Source organism: Ambystoma mexicanum, chromosome 7q (genome assembly GCF_040938575.1).
Source record: "Ambystoma mexicanum isolate Mex_15411 chromosome 7q, UKY_AmexF1_1, whole genome shotgun sequence".
Lineage (NCBI taxonomy): Eukaryota > Metazoa > Chordata > Amphibia > Caudata > Ambystomatidae > Ambystoma > Ambystoma mexicanum.
In genome coordinates this window covers 774,984,469-774,998,416 of record NC_090941.1, presented here as the reverse complement: position 1 = coordinate 774,998,416, position 13,948 = coordinate 774,984,469, and positions in this window count along the sequence as shown.

Sequence of the window (13,948 nt, the reverse complement as noted above, 5' to 3'; positions counted from 1 at the left end):
GCACCCAGAGTAGCTCTGAGGGAGGTGTTATCTTCCCTCAGGGCATCCCTGTGGGCCCGTGCCTCTGCAGATATGGCTGTGCGCAGAACCCCCAGTTCAGCCCGTCGGTCGCTGTTGGCGGCCAACATGTCCTGCCTGTGTGAGCGGCACATGGACCACATTACATGCTGCTGGAGCTCCACCTGCCTTTCGGGGGGGGAGAATGGAAGTGGCAACCCCATACACAGCCTGAGCCATCATCTCACATGATGCCCCCTGTTGTTGTGCAATTGCATACATGGATTTCTCACACACAGTATTGCCCGGTGGCGCATGGCCACCGCATTGACGGACACGACACCTGTTGACCCCAAGGTGATGCGCACCTTGCTGTGCTGGCGCTGTCTGAGGCTGCAGGACTGTATTCCTCCTTTGATCTGCTGACCCAGCAACAGGAGCAAATAGTGTGGAGCATGACCCTTCATTGATAACCGCCGGAGGTGGACATTCCAACACTGAATGGGCCATTGAGGGGTCTACCTCTAGTGCAGGTGAGTGGACAGAACAGTATCCCTGCCAGAAACACTCACCTGCGATGGGACATTTGTGTCAATGTCTGATTCAGCACCTGAGCCATAGAGATCCTCTGAGGTGTACCCAGAGACACCCGTGGGCAGGAGGGTCTGTAGGAGCAATGGATTCTCATGCGGCACCACCCTAAATCCTACACTGGTGCTTGGTTGGAGCTCTGAGTACTCCTGCCCCTGCTCCATCTCCCCCTCCTCTACAGCATCTAGTGCCTCATTGCCTGCACAAAATGAAAGGAGAAGTCATGAAGACATGAATGAACAGCATAGCCGACACACATAGGCATCACAATGTACACATTCAATACATTAATCAGACATGTCACACATGACACAAACTCAGCCATGCATGCAGTGGCAATGAAGTGGAAGGGGACCCTGAAAGCAGACACTGATGACTCCAAAATGGAAAAGCAACACATGTGCTGCATGGTGCATAGCACCTGCATCACACATAAGCCTGTGAGTGGCATGGACCATCCACAAACATGACACATGCAAGCACACAGATGGCACGTAGCAGAGCCATGGAATAACTGACAAGGACACCCAGATGGGAGTTAATCACTGCTGTCCCCCATCCATGTAAAACGCATATCATCAAACAGAACATGCAAAAGAGTGGGACAAAACACACATGTGTCACATGCTGCAACAACACCAGTGTGTTCAAATACAGTGATGGGAGGCACATGGATACATCAATGGTAGGTCACTTGGACATGACACAAGTGAATTGTCATGTTGAAGGGTCAAAGAGGACTCAGAAGTGAGCGGGTGCAGTACATGTGTAGGTACGCAGCAGTCAATCAGCCTGATTGATGGAATAATTTGTGTGCAAAGCGCACATTTATGTGCCTTTCTGGCCAAAAATCCCTGTCTGAATTATGGCAATTTTCGGGTAGAAAGGCACACAAATCTGCATTTTTCATGCAAATGATTCCATTAATCAGGCAGAATAAAGAGAAAAAACTGTAATAACAATGGTGTGGCATGATGGCAGTTTAAGGGCAAGTGCAGTCATCATGTGCAAAGTGTTTGCAGTGGTCCGTAGGGATACAGTGAACCCCAAACCCAAAGGTGGGGGATGGCTTGGAGGCTCTACATTGGTCACATATGGCAGTTATGTCTACACAGCCTGACCTGGCACTCGATCAGAACACATCACCCAAGCAACATACACATGGTTTGGACACACACGCATGGGCACTCACCGGACATTGGGCCTCATTACACGGAAGGCGGTAACCATGGCACTATTAGCGCCATGGTTGCCGCCGGTATTTTACAGAGTCCGCCATGGTGAATGGCGGAATTACCGCCCCATTCCAAGGTGTGTGGGGGCAGTAATTCCCCATTCACCATGGCACTTCCCCATTCCCATTTTTGCCCCCATAGGGCTCAATGGGAATGGGGAAGGCGGTAATTACGGTACCGCAAATTGCGGTACCGTATTTACCTCCAAGGTCCCTTTGCGGGTCCCGTCCTTAACGGCTGGTTAAACCAGCCATTAAGGTAGGGACCCGCGAAGGGACCTCACAGTAAGGCGGTAAGGGATTGCCGGTACTGGTACGCTTACTGGTACCGGTAATCCCTTACCGCCATCCGTGTAATGAGGCCCATTGTCTCAAGATATGAGGTCTCCCACGTCTTGGATATGATCCTCTCCGATGAACCCTCCAGCCACTGCCTCATGTTCTGTGAGTTCATCCTCCTCTGGTGGTGACCCACTGCCAATCACCAGAGTAGAGGAGTAATTAGAAGCCAGCTAGAAGCCGGCATTTGAAGTCATTCCACTGCTTTGAGCAATCATCAGCTGTGCGCTTCACAAATCCCAAAGAACTAATGTCGTCCGCGATGCACTGCCATTGGGCCCTACACTGAGCAGGCATAGCCTGCCTTCACCAGCTTGTCGCGGCCATGTTCCGACACGTAGCCCACAAGTGCATCTAGTTTCACATTATTGAAACTCTGCTTCCTTGACATGCCGGAGGGACGAGCCATGTCTGGGATCCCAGCCTGTTCCGCAAGAGCACGCTTCTTCCTCTTGAGAAGTGGTGCGGACCCTGAGTGGCATATGCCACTCCGGTCTGTAGGGGCTGGAGCACAGGTGGACTGGCCACTGGAAGCAGGCAATGGCACAATGACCAAAGGTCTCACTGCAGGAATTGGCTGCAACAGCCTTGGTGTGAGGGGCCGGGACCAACACTGTCCCGGCTGTGTGACTCAGAGCTGGGGTGGAGTGAGCCACAGCTGCCCCTGCAGCCTCCTCACCCTGGCTACTCGGGGCAGCAGATGACAGATTCACGTGGCCTGGTGACAGCAACTTTCACAACCACACGTGCCTTGGACTTCGTGACACAGAAGTCAGCCTGTGAGTAATCCCGTGCCTGTTCAGTGACCAATCCGGGCTGGGCTAGCAGGGCCTGAGCTGGGATGGTGTCAGCTGCACCTCACTGACAAACTGGGGGGGGGCATAGGTGTCCCTGAATGGTCCTGGACACACCGCCACCTTGGCCACCCTGGCCACCCTGCTCATCCTGGTCACGTCCCCTACCACGGACAACTCTTGGAGGTCAGCCACCTTTGCCTCTCTTACGACCATGGCTATGATGTACTTGTGTGAATGGGAGGTGCAGAAAACAATTGCCTTGGGCAATTGAGGTGAAGGGGGCAGGGTACTAGATGGAATAGGTACCCCTGTGCTCCTGCAAGGCTGTCTGTGACCCCTGGGGGAAAATGACGGGTTACACAATGCTCAGGCACCCCAAAAACAAAAATGCACGCAACCCCTGGGTAGCCCACATGTGTGGAATTAAGAACCCGCAGTACGCTGTGGCACCCAGAACCACAAAAAATGCGTACGCGTGGTACACACAGGCTACAATGACCTCTGAATGGGTACGCGACACACAGGGGACACCACAGTGGAAAAATACATGCGCAACTTACCGTCTGCCTGGAAAATGAACAGAAAAAACAAGCGCGTGTGCGCGTTGGCAACACCCCCACCAAAAGAAGAAGTCAGCTCTGCCGCAGTAAACAAGGAGTACACACTGCAACCGGTGTGAAGTAATCGCGTGTTAACCCCCAAGAAGTACAAGAATCACACGCTCACGTTCCTCAAAAAGCATGTACAGTAAAATGGCATCCTACGCAGACCTTTAACCCGTGCGCATAGCAACGCCTATGTGTGCCACGTCATTTACACGCTTACGCGCTAAGGGCCTTTCCTCGAGTTACATGCATATGTGCTGATTTTTCACTTGCCGAGTCAGTCTGCATCAAGCTGGCCACGCGACAACACACGGAAGACCACGCTCCTGCCCAGAAGGCCATTTTCATGCCCCCCAGAGCCCTGAGCAGCCTCCTACAAGCCATCTGATGCTGCCTGCCTGCTTGCCTGCTGCCCACATGCCCTGCTATTTGGTGCCTGCACATCAGCCATCTGCAGGGGTCCAGTTGCTGTGACCACCCCTGCTGGAACAGAAGACTCCCGACTGGTGTTTCATCTCTCTACAGTCCAGCCCCAGGGCACAGTTGCCCACCCACGCCTGCCTCGGGGGTTGCCATGTCGGGGCAAACTCCATCTGGGACCACTTGCAACCCCCGGCCAGAGAGGCAGAGGACTGCCAGCTTCTCAGCCAGAGAAGTTGGCATCCTGGTGGAGCAAGTCCTGCGGCATTATAATGCCCTCTTCAGACGACCGTGCGCTGACAAGGAAGGATGGAGGAGGATCTGGTCGGACATCGTGGTTGCCATCAACGCGGAGGGGGTGGCAACCTATGACTTGACACACGTCCAGAAGCGCTGGGAGGACTTCAAGTCCAGGACCCTGAGGAAGGCCCAGTGCCTCTTGGACGCAATGGATGCAGTGGGGTGCCAAGTCCATCTTACCATAGACCAGATGAGGGTCCTGGAACGTATTCGCCAAGTGCTTCACCACCAGGTCCTCGAGAGGCAGACCCGTCTGGAGTCGAGCGGTAACTGTCCATGCATTCTCATTTCAAGCAGTGCATGTTGAGGCGTGGCAGAGGTGTGCAGCTTGGACATATGTGTGACATGGCCCATTCATTGATGTGTGTGTGCAGGGACATGACCGTGCTGCATGTGTGCCAAGTCATGTGTGGTGCAGAACAGTGGTGTATGTATTCCGATGCATGATGCACAACTGCATGTGTTGATGCACGCATGTTTGCATGTCTGGGTGTGTACTATGCCATGTTTGTTGTGTGACACATGGATACCCTTCCCACCTTCATCTACTTGCATGATGTGCATGTACATGTGTCTGTTTAGTATGTGTGTGACTGTGAGACGCAATGGATGCATGTGACACGCACATCAGGGTGCCCGATTGGCTCATGTGAGACAGTTGGTGATGATTGCACTGTGACAGAACTCCATGCACCGGGCGTTGAGGTGGGCTGAGTGCCTCTTGGAAACTCGCAGGGAGTTGGAGGAGTCCATGGCAAGATCCCTGTGAGCCCTCGAGGCCACGGAACAGGCCGGCCTCCGGGACATCGACATGGAGTTCGATGATGTCATTGCCCGGAACATCAAGAACTGAGCCGTCAGACTAGCCTGCCGCCTTTGTATATAGTTATTTTGTGTTAGGTTTCATTTTGCTTTTTTTAATGATTTGGAGTCCACAAACTTTGCTCCACTGTTTTTATATAGGTGTGTTTTACATAGGGTTTTTTGTAGGTTTCATTTTGTTTTGGGATCATGGACCCTTCAGACATTCAGTGTAAATAGTTCTGGACATGGACATACTTTCTTTTTTTTTTAAATCCTATGAAGGAATGGTTTTTTATGGTTTTCATTTTGGATTTCGTTTATTGGACTTTGGACATGGACCACTTTTCAGTTTTCCTTTCTTTCGATTTGCATTTTTTCTTTGAACTTTCAATACTTTCTCATTTTCATGTTTTATTTTCATTTGGTCATTTTGCATTTATATCAATACATTTCCATAATCTTCAATATTGGTGTGGAATACTCTCAGTTTTGTGCATGTGTCAGTCAGCATTGGCTCAGTCATGTGTCACTGCTGTGTGGCTCTGTTGGACATGTCTTTGGGTGCATGCATGTGCTTTTGTGAATGTCATGGCAAGGGCCTTTTACTAGGGAGTGGGTACAATGGATGGTTGTGTGTTTGAACTGGGATGGTGCGGCGTGGAGTGGGATTTGGGTTGGCATTTGTATCATGGACCTGTGTTGTGACAACGTGTTTGTTGGGGCACATGAGTTGGGGCCTGCTGGCAGGTTGCCGTCAATGGGAGTGGGGGGACATGAGTCGGGGCCTGCTGGCAGTTTGCCGTCAATGGGGGTGGGGTGGGGGGACATGAGTCGGGGCCTGCTGGCAGGTTGCCATCAATGGGGGTGTGGTGGGTGGACATGAGTCGGGGCCTGCTGGCAGGTGCCCGTCACTGGTGGGGGTGACATGAGTCAGGGCCTGCTGGCAGGTTGCCGTCAGTGGGGATGGGGTGGGCGGACATGAGTCGGGGCCTGCTGGCAGGTGCCCATCACTAGTGAGGGGGACATGAGTCGGGACCTGCTGGCAGATTGCCATCAATGGGGTGGGGGGACATGAATCGGGGCCTGCAGGCAGGTGCCCGTCACTGTTGGGGGGGGACATGAGTCAGGGCCTGCTGGCAGGATGCCGTCAATGGGGGTGCGGTGGGGGGACAAGAGTCGAGCCTGTTGGCAGGTGCCCGTCACTGGTGGGGGGACATGAGTCGGGGCCTGCTGGAAGGTTGACGTCAATGGGGGTGGGGTGGGGTGACATGAGTCAGGGCCTACTGGCAGGTTGCCGTCAATGGGGGTAGGGTGGGTAGACATGAGTCAGGGCCTGCTCGCAGGTTGTCGTCAATGGGGGTGGGGTGGGAGGACATGAGTCGGGGCTTGCTGGCAGGTGCCCGTCACTGGTGGGGGGGACGTGAGTCGGGGCCTGCTGGCAGGTTGCTCTCAATGGGGGTGGGGTGGGGTGGGGGGACATGAGTCGGGGCCTGCTGGCAGGTTGATGTCAATGGGGGTGGGGTAGGATGGGGGCATGAGTCAGGGCCTGCTGGCAGGTTGATCTCAATGGGGGGTGGGGTAGGATGGGGGGCATGAGTCAGGGCCTGCTGGCAGGTTGCCATCAATGGGGGTGTGGTCAGGGGGCATGAGTCGGGGCCTGCTGGCAGGTGCCCGTCACTGGTGGGAGGACATGAGTTGGGACCTGCTGGCAGGTGCCCGTCACTGGTGGGGGGACATGAGTCAGGGCCTGCTGGCAGGTTGCTGTCAATGGGGGTGGGGTGGGGTGGGGGGACATGAGTCGGGGCCTGCTGGCAGGTTGATGTCAATGGGGGTGGGGTAGGATGGGGGTATGAGTCAGGGCCTTCTGGCAGGTTGCCGTCAATGGGGGTGGGGTGGGAGGACATGAGTCAGGGCCTGTCACTGGTGGGGGGACATGAATCGGGGCCTGCTGGCAGATTGCCGTCAATGGGGGTGGAGTGGGCGGACATGAGTCGGGGCCTGCTGGCAGGTATCCGTAACTGGTGGGGGGACATGAGTCGGGGCCTGCTTGCAGGTGCCCGTCACTGGTGGAGGGACATGAGTCGAGCCTGTTGGCAGGTTGCGTAAGTAGATTTTCACACGTTTTGGCTACCGCGAGCGGGTTACGTGTATTCAAGGGGGTTCGCAAGTAGATTTTCATGCGTTTTGGCTGCCGCGAGCAGGGTACGTGTATTGAAGGGCGTGCGTGGGGAGATTTTCCTGCATTTTGGCTGCTACAAGCGGGGTATGCGTATTGAAGGGGGTGTGCAAGTAGATTTTCACACGTTTTGGCTGCCGCCAGCAGGGTAGGCATAGTTTTTCACTCGATTACAGTGTAGGGGACCTGTAAACTGGTCCAGGGTTAGCGGGGCCCTTTGCGCCGTATTAGGGATTTCTATGGCTTTTTCTTGTGCAAGGGGCATTTTTGGGGGCGTAACTGGCGCTGCTGGATGTTCTCTGCACCACAGCCGCAAATGGCTTGGGAAATCCATGAAAACGCGGTGCGCCAGAATGCTGTTTGGCGCACACGGCTGGCGCACGCTCCCTCTCTGCGCTGGCCGCTTGCGCAACTTCTGCGCTGAATTCTATGAATTACCCCCTTTGTTGTTTAGTGAGACAGAAGAAAGATGCAGAGAAGATTTAGTTAAGCTTATGACCATACTCTCAGAGAAATGATATAAGGTGGATAAAGTAAAGTTACAATACTGTCAGGAAGAGATCTTGTATATAGGACAGTTGATTTATCACAAATGGAGGAAAGTGACACCTCAGGAGAAGCCATTATGAAGACTTCAGTACCCAATACAATGAGAGAAATAGGGAAATACAACAATTGTTAGGCCTATGTAACTATGTAGGGCCTGGGCCTTCGATTACAGTACATATATTCAACCACTTTTAAAAGGACTATTATGAGCAAAGGAGAGTAAGAGTAAAAAAAGGCAATCAGTACAGCCCCTGTATTAGGAATTCCAGATTATTATCATGAAAAATTGTATTTTGTTTTTATTATTATTCAAATGCAGAAGTTATGGCAGCAATCCTTACACAGAAAATGTCTTTAGGACATGGACATTAACCATTGGCTTACTATAGTGAGATTTTAGATACAGTTATGAAAGTGCATTAACCTTGTGGGCAATCTCTAGCTGATTCTGCATTCACAATTGAAAAATCTTTGAGTATAACAATGCAGTGTTCAATAACACTATGTGTAGAGCATGCATTATTTGCGATTTTAGAAAAACCAAAAAGTACATTAACAATACAAAGAACATCAGGATATGAGGTTATTATTTTGAATACTGTGATTAAATTGTTAGATGCAAGACAGTGAACTAGCAACATTCATAGCAAAACTAGTAGGGGTGGATGATTATGTACATAATTGCACAATGTATACTGAATACTATGATGATATTCCCAAAGCTCGAGAAAATGCTCTTGGGAGGGGGGATGTTCTCTTTATTGATGGTTCTAAAAAAAGTGATCAATTGACTGCCGAAAGGCATACTGGATCAGCGGTAGTGAAGCTGAACCGAGTGGGTGAATTTGAGGTATTGACAAGTGCAAGATTGCCTTTGCATTACTTATCACAGGCTGCAGAATTAGTGGCGCTTATCGCTGCACTTCAGAGATTTGAAGATGAAGAAGTGATGGTGTACTCTATTTCCGCCTATGTGATGTCAACTGAACATGCCGATTTGTCACGCTGGAAAAGGAGGGGCTTCCTCCGCACAGATGGCACTCTGGTGCAACAATGTGGCCCTATTGGATAAGCTTATTGCAGCATTAGGACTCCCATTGATGCTTGCAGTTGTAAAATGTGCATTCTAAAAGGGCAGATGTAATTTCTCGCAGAAACAAAGCTGCAGATTTAGAAGCCAAAAATGCAACCGATTTCCCAACCATTTCAAATTTTGAAATTGAAAGTGTTGAATAGATGACAGGACGGTGCATGTTGGTATGATATGATATGATATGGCATTTGTAACGCGCCTATACACAAGTGTTTCAAGGCGCGAAAAGGAGGGCTTCAACATGCTGTATCTTGTCCAGTTATTTGAGATACAAGGTTGAGCGCTACAAGAAGAGCAGGATTTATGGAGGAAACAGGGGTGTTCTTTATCCCCGACAGAGACAATTTAGAGGCAGGATTGCACTGGAAAGCCAGTTATGCCTCTAGTATTATTGAGAGTATCACAGGAGCAGATTCAATATTCCACCCATACGACTCAAGAGAGTCTTGCTGCTGCAATTGCAGAAGAAGTGGCACAGTTTATTTTAAATTGCATAGTGTGCCAGAAATGTACTGCAGGGCACACTTTGCGAACACCGAGAGGAGCAATACCTAGACCCAATGGCCCATTTCAGCAACTACATATATATTATGTTGATCTGCTGCATACATGCAACAGCTACATATCTACGCTGGTCCTGAATGTCCCTTTTCTAGATGGATTGGGGCAGGTTCATGCATGCACCCTGATGCCACATACGCTGCCAAGTTGCTTGTGTGTGAGGTATTCCCAAGATCGGGTACGTGCGAGGTCTTGGGCTCTGATAATTGACCCCATTTCAAAAATGAATTGTTTGGTCAAGTAATTCTTCTATTGGGCATACTTTTTCAGCTTATCATCCACAGGTAAATGTATCTGTGAGAGATTAAATGGACTATTAAAAGAGAGGATTGCAAAAATAAAAATTACTTCAAAGAATGGATGGCTACATTGCCTACCACTTGCCTTATATGCTGTAAGGAATTTGCCTGGCTCAGATCACCATCTAACTACTCATTAGTTGACGACTGGATGCCATATGAGAACACCTCTTGCTCCTCCAACTAGGTTAAAAACCAATGCCTACAGTGTAGTGAAGACTACTTTAGGTGATGAGATGCATGATTACCTAACTACAATGACTGCAAGTGTTTCTTTTGTGTCTCAACAGGTCATGAACTGGAGGGAGGGGTCAAAGAAAAGTGAGAAAGACTGTGAACCCATAGATGCAGAGGATTTATTGAAACAAGCCAGTCTATATCCAGGGGAAAAGGTGATTGTATGAAAGTTTGTACGCACCTCGAGTACTCCCTGTTTTGAAGGGCTGTATGAGGTGGAAAAATGTACCCACACAGCTGCTTAATTAAAAGGAAGAAGAGCTTGGCTGCATTTGCATGACATCAAACTATATAAGGAAGAAACCTCGACCCCTCCTGCAGCTACCGATGGTGAAGCAAGACAAGAAGTTCCATGAATGCAGACTTGTTCAATTACCAAGAGCAAAAATAAGGAAAATAGCACAGAAACACTTTAAATGAAAGACTAATATCTTTCAACATTTGAAAGGGAATAAATAGACTTGCAGTTATCCTAGAACTTTTTAGATAGGCCAAAGAGACAATGCTTTAATGTACCAGAGTTGAAAGAAAAGAAGCACACTTCATCTCTTATGTTATCCATTGTAGTAACAATACAGACATTCTTGCATGCTGTATATATATATATATATATATATATATATATATATATATATATATATATATATATATATATATATTACAGTCTTATCCAGAGTTAGCAAGAAGGCATGTGAATATTGTCATGTTTCTCTGGAACTCTAAGAACAATCACATTATTTTCAGAATAATTATAGCAATAATCTTGGAGTTCTTGATCGTGATCAGGTGTGATCCATAAAGAATTACAGAGTTACACATTCAGAGACTAAATAAGATGAGGAGGTTTCAGAATATAAGAGGCTCATTGACATCAAGCAAATTGATGAGCTTTCATGGAATAATAATTGTGATATCATTCTGTATTATGATTTGTGTTTTCTTCCTGCTTATTATGTCAATAGACATGTTATAAAAAACAATACAAATATGGTGGGTGACAATGAAACATTTACTATTGTCTCCGATAAAAGTACGAGTAGCATTTTTGATAACCCTACGAGGCATCTATTTCGATTTAAAAGGGATGTTGGGGAAGATCATGCAGATATAAATACATACCTTGATAATTCGTCTCATTAAAAGAATTATTTATGATATCAGCACATGAAGGAGGTGGGAGAGAGAATGTCAGATGAAAGCTGTTATGTCTGTTCCTTAATACCATATGTCATGAATGTGCCAAGGACATTTATTGTCTATGAAATGCCTGTAAATGATGCATTATTTCTCAGTCATCCAGCAGTGTGTACAACCAGAGAGCAATTTGAAGGGAATTAGGAAACCCTACAATGGCGATCAAGATGGACATTTCCATATGAAGATACTTATGTGAAAACAAGGAGAATGGAAAGTGGGATGGGGTGGACAAGCAAAAAACATATATATCCATCTCAATTTGGAGAACAAATAAAAATCACTGAGATGAAGAAGATGGAATGCTCAGATATGACTGAAAGATCAGGAGAACCACAATGATGGGAGCGACCTCAGCTAATGGCGTATGAGTGTGTTGCTACCAGCATCAAATGGGACAGACTGTTATCTTGTCCTGCACACTTGAAGGAACCAATAAGCATAGTGAAAAAAGTGAATAACAGATGCCTAGAGTCCAGGACCAAATACGACAACGAAGCAGGATCAGTATCTATAATACCACTAAAGAATGCAACAACATGCTTCAAGAATGTAGGCTTGGTTCTGGTTGTAGAAAACAAAGGATGTGGACAGACAATCGAGGTAGCAGGAATGAATGGAAGAACTGCAGTATTGATGGACCGATATTGGGAATGTGGATCCAGAGCTTACATGCAGTTGCCAAACAACTAGGCAGTAGTATGTTATATTGAAGTAATAAATGTTCCAGCATTAATGATTCCCTAAAGTGACCTCAAAATTGATGGATTTCCAAAAATGAATCATCACCAGAGGAGGAAGAGGTTGCTCCAACTTCCCCGGCTGGAAAGGGAGAACTATTTCTCATCAAAATCAATAGATGCCTATGATGACATTCCAGATGAACATAAACTGTTCAGCAAGACAGCAATGTTAAGGACATTTATATTCATGTAGGACTCCAGACTGCAGTGAACGCCAAGTGGCTGCAAATCACTAAATGGGTGCTGTTACAGACGATCAATGCAACAATAAAATGATTCAATGCACCAGAGAAGAATTGAGAGCCATCATGCTGAAGACTCTGCAGAACAGGTATGTCCTGTACCTAATCACAGCAATAGAAGGAGGCATGTGCACCAAGGTCAGGTCGTCTTGCTGTACATTTTACCATATCATGATGGAGAAAATGGAACCCTGATGGAAGCAATAACTATGCTGAGGACCCTGCATTTGAAGATGGAAGATGAAGATGAGACAGCAGGCGATGACTGGCTTTCACTTTTATTATCATGGATTACAACCTGGATGGCGAATGCCTTAAAAAGACTTGGAGCGATATTAGTGTTGTATTGCAGGATTTTGTCTCATAAGGATCATCTTGGGACAGTGCCAGTAGACAGCCAAGAAAGCTGTTGGTAGGAAGATAATGATTGAATTAGATGCTGGAAGTGGTAATAAAATGCAAAATGAGTAACGTACGCGTGAGAATATGAACAAAAGTCCCCTGGCACCTCCAGGAACAATGTTTTACTACGCTAGGTATCATAACAAATATTTAGAACATTGGATATTCTGTTCACCATCAGGAAATTGCTATCACATGACCTGGAGTTGGGTGAACATATAAATAATGCAAGTCAACTGAGGGGGTGACAAAGATATGTATCCCAAAGAAACGGCAAAAGAGAAGATGAAGGAGAATGAAGAGGAAAATATGGTTGAGGACTCGACAAGAGGGGGGAATGTAGAAGAGCAGGTGTGATGTGTTTTCCATAGCTCCCGCCCCCTCACTGCCATCATATTGGAAGAGCAGGAGAAGAGCTCTATGTGGGACCCCATGGGTGTCCTTATACTGCATCGAGTATATGAGAGATGATTTGCACTCAGGCAACCATACCGACTCTACCATCATACTGAAAGAGCGGAAGGATGTCAGCACACACCATTGGACATCATGGAGCGCTGATTGAAATCTGATGAGGGCAGAGTGATGTCATGAAGAATATATATGAGGACATACTGAAATGATATGGAAAAATACTTAAGATTAACAATGTAATTGCAGTGACAAGAGAAACATGTACGAAATGATAAAGTAATCAAATATACAAAGAAGGTAAAGTAGCTTGCTGACCAATACGTGTAAATGTGCAGTCACAAAAGGTATATGAGACCTAAAGAAGCTTGCTATAGGGGAACAAATAACGTGGCTATGACAGCCATAATAGGAAGATGGATGTCGGCTCGTGCTAAGACTCAATCCAGCTACCTCAGAGACAGACCAGGGATGCAGAGACAGGAGACATTTGAGAAACAGCTTTGTGTGCAAAAAATAGAGGGGTCTATGTTAACCTGGGATCGTAGGTGCTATTTTAAGGAATAATTGCATTGCACAAGGGGAGGCAGATTGATAAGCCATGTACGTAAGACATATTTCTCATAGGATAAAGAAGAAGATGGAGTGAGCAAATCTCTAGAGGTCATGAGGAGCAAGAACACCCAGTATAAGTAAATCAAATAGCAATGAATTAGAGGTCAAAAAGGACACATTTGTGGTCTTCTCACACGTGATCCAGAAGTAAAAAACAAGGGCTTTTCATTGAGCTTCAGATGAAAATAGTGGCGTGCTTACACTCCCTCAAATGTCCCAGAACAGAGAGCAGACTACAAGGTCAGCTACAGATGGGAAACTTTGGCTTATGGCTGGACTGATGAGAGATGATGGATTAATTGGGGAAGCCGGGAGTAATTTGACGTGACTCAAGCACCT